Here is a 3974-nt window from a genome sequence, read left to right as displayed (position 1 = left end):
ATTTCTGATAAGTCTTATTTGCTTTTTCTGCTACATGAATTCCTTCATGAAGACTTCGGAGGCAAACTCTAGGCTCTTTGTGGGATCCTGTTGAATTCAATACCTCCCTCCAATGGGTTGGATGGTAACTGTTTACATAGGTGTCTTTCCACTATGCTAAACCTCCTTTGGGGCAGAAAGTGTGACTTTTGGTCTATGGACTCCATGTTTTTAGCACACTATTTTTCCTATAATAGACACATACCCTAAATTTGTTGAATGAATATAAATCACTTTTGATGAAACTGAGCTCACACGAAGAGTAGAAGGGTGGCTCCCAGGTACTGGGGATAGTGGCGGAAGGGGGAGATGCTGGCCAAAGGACACAAACTTGCAGCTATAAGATGAGTAAGTCTGTAGACCTACTGTGCAACATGATGACTATAGTTAGTATTACTGTATTATATACTCGAAATTTGCTAAGGGAGTATGTCTTAAGTAGTCTCACCACATACACAAAAAACGTAACGATGTCAGGAGATGGATGTGTTAATTAGCTTGATCGTGGTAATCATTTCACGATGTACACATATATAAAAATACATTGTATATCTTAAATATATACATTTTTTATTTGTCAGTTATGTCTTCATAAACATGAAAAAAAGAAACGAGTTCAAATACAGCCCCAGCCAATTCCTAGTCAACTTTGTTCAAGTTTATGGCTACCTGAGTCTCAGTCTTGGGGTGTCGTGGTTATGGTGGGTGCTGGAGTCACTGCTAGGTTAGAGGGTTGCCCATCGTCTGGCCCTGAGCACACGACTGAACTCACCCGGCCTGAGCTCCTTTCCTACGAACAGGGACGGTAGTAACAGTACCTAGCTCATCCATTACTTTGAGCATAAAATGAGGCGATGAAATTTTAGGTTCAGGGCACAGTGCTTGAGACTTTAAACAGAACATAAATGTGAGCTGTTTGAGTTATTTTCTTCAAAATGTGGTAAATAGCACGAACTTCGTGATGTTGGTTTAAGGATGAAAAAGAGTAATATGTTTGATGACTACAATGATCTGTCAAAAAGCAAGCGCTTGCCTAGCAAAGCCCTGTGAGGCCGGCTCACTTTATCATAAAAGGAGAAGCTGTCGGGCCCTCCTCCAGCACCTCCTTGGCAAGGAATGAGACAAGGAAGAGGGAGCAGTTAATGAGCGACAATTGTCACCTTGCTACAAATGCACCTGAGCTGGTGTGTCAGTTTGCTGGCACTGCTGTAAGCAAGTACCACACACTGGGTGGCTTCAACAACAGAAATGCATTGTCCCACAGTCCTGGAGGCTAGAACAGGGGTGGGGAACCTGCGGCCTTAAGGCCACATGTGGCCTTCTGGATCCTTAAGTTTGGCCTTTTGACTGAATCTGAATTTTACAGAACAAAAATCCTTTTATTTTTATTGATACATTTTGTCTTTTATATTTTTATTTTTTTTAAATGAATGTATTTAAAATACCAAAGAATAAAATAAATTTCAATGAAACAATCCTCCCAGATTGAATGGCACAATTAGAATATTAGGAAGCCATAAGGGCTAAATTGACAGCTGCTACGCTCATGATTTAGTTCTAACTTTCCCCAGCTGAATGACGCCACTACCACACAAGGCTGGTTGGTGAGAGTTTATGGGGGTTGAGTATGCCTGTCTGTTATCAGCTTTTGACAACGGTACAGTGTGTTTCTGTTTGAAATAGAATTTGTGAATAGTTGCACAGCTCGACAGTATTTTTTAATTCTGTCTGCTTAACAGCCCATCATGTCAAAGAAGACCAAGAGAACGCTGAAGGAAGAAAACAGATGGTTAGGGTGGGGACTCATAGCACAGGATGAGAAAGAATTCTCAACACAAAGATTAGGATAGAAAGAAGTAAAAAGTTTATTTTACTTTCCCCGAGGCAGAGGGAAGGGCTTGGCACATGAAAGGAAGAAAGAAGAAGTGACAGCCAGGAGGATAAGGGGTTGGGGGTTTTTATGGGGACAGAGAGTAAGGAAAAAATTGATTGCTGCCAACTGATAGCAAAAGCACCTGAGAAATGGTTGTGTCTGTTTTTTCCTTTATTTTTTTCTGCTTCTCTGTGAGGCTGGCTTCTCAGTCTCCTTGGAATCTGGTCTGGCAGGAACTGGGGAAGCATCACGTTCCTTCTATCTGCTCAGTTCTTTTCAAGTGCTGTGAAAAGAAAACTGTTAGAGGCCACAGGTGGTTAGTCAAACAAGGGGCTGTGATCTTTCCCTTCAAAGGGGCAATTATGTGCGGTGAGTTTTCTCCCTTTTTTCTGTTAGTTTATTAGCAAGGCCATCCCGTCACATATTTTTTAATGAGGATTGGAAATTGCAATATTATCTTGTTTCTGCTATAGACAAGATGATTTACTTGCTTTGTGATACTGCAATATCAACATTAAAGAAATTCAGTGCTCACCGGCATTATAACCCTCATAAGGACCACAAATATTTTAAATTAGAGGGAGAGTGGGGAAAGATTGTATTGCAGAAATTAAAAGGTGAAAAGCAAAAGCAAAGACAATTTTTTCAAGCAGCAACAAGACCTGGAAATAATGCCACTGCAGCAACTTATAAAGTAGTTTATGTACTTGGGGGAAAAGGGAAGCCAGTCAGTGGTGTAGAAATTGTGAAAGAATGCATTGTTGAAGTTGTAGGATGCTTAGACTCTGATAATGTTTCAAAGTACAAACAACTGCCTCTTTCAAGGAGAATCATACCTGACCGCAGGTATGATCACTATTTCTTCTCCATCCTCACTTTCGTTAAGCCCTGCCCCTCTCGGGCTTGTGCCCCTGGGCTGTGCTGCTTCCCCCAAACAGGCCTCCGAGAGTGACATCACATCCCTTCCCTCTCGCTCCCCACTGTTTTCTTAGAAACCTGAGCATCGTATTCGTGTTCTCCCTTCTCCATACTCCCATGTCAGATCCCTCAGGATGTCCTGGAGGTTCTAAATCCTGTCACTTCTCTCAGTCCCCACCAAAGCCACCCTCTGCCGAGCCGCCATCACTTGTCACCTGAATTGCTACCGCAGGGGTCTTCCAAGCGCTCCTACAGTTATCTCATGATCTACCCAACAAGCAGGGGAGATCAAGTCGCTCCCCGTCTTAAAACCCTTCCATAGTTTCCCATTTCGCTTAGGAGAGCCTCTAAAATCCTCAGCCTTTCCTAGAAAGCTCTGCCACTGTCCCCTTCACTCCGGCCACACCGGGCTTCTCAGTGTCCTATACTGGCACTCAGTTGCTTTAAGGGCGTCATAACGGTGCTGGAGCTCTCCTCCTCCCACTCCTCTGCCCTCGGCTGGCTCCTTCAGGTCCCGTGTCCCCACAGCGCCCTCTGCCGCCCCTGCTAGGCTCAGCCCGGGCTCAGCCCACCCAGACTTTAAGCTGCCAGCAGGCAGGGCTGTCTCCAGCACTCTACGTACCCAATGCAGCCATTGCACTCAGCAAATATTTTTTCAACGAGAGAATGAATTTGTTATACAAGAAGCCTGGGGAAAGGAAATATTAATGGTTGTGAAAGTTGTCAGAACCAAAATAGAGTCACTAGTGTTAAAAAAAAAAAAAAATCCTGACGAATAGAACCGGGGAAGGCCATGAAGGGAGGGTTCTCACGCTTGTGTCCTGATCACAAAAACTATCACAAAGGACTGTGCAAAAACCACAGCCTTGCACAAAGGCCATTGCGACCTTACACAAAAAATACTTCTGCAAGGACATCTGCCCAGCAACTGCCTGTCCAACCTTGGAGTGGTGTCACCCTTGTTATTGATCCTTGTAGACAAAGATAATTATTTCAAAACAATTATGTCATCCTCTTCATTTTACCTTTAAAGACCTTTATCTTCCTGTACCTCCTTGAATATGCACGTAGGTTACTATGTCATGAGGATTCCCACTGCAATGCTCTCGTCCCAAATAAACATCATTTTCTTTTCTTTTCTTTT

The sequence above is a fragment of the Propithecus coquereli genome, unplaced genomic scaffold, assembly GCF_000956105.1.
Source record: "Propithecus coquereli isolate 6110/MARCELLA unplaced genomic scaffold, Pcoq_1.0 Scaffold53, whole genome shotgun sequence".
NCBI lineage: Eukaryota > Metazoa > Chordata > Mammalia > Primates > Indriidae > Propithecus > Propithecus coquereli.
The sequence above is the reverse complement of the archived record's forward strand: the minus strand, read 5'-3'. Positions refer to the sequence as shown.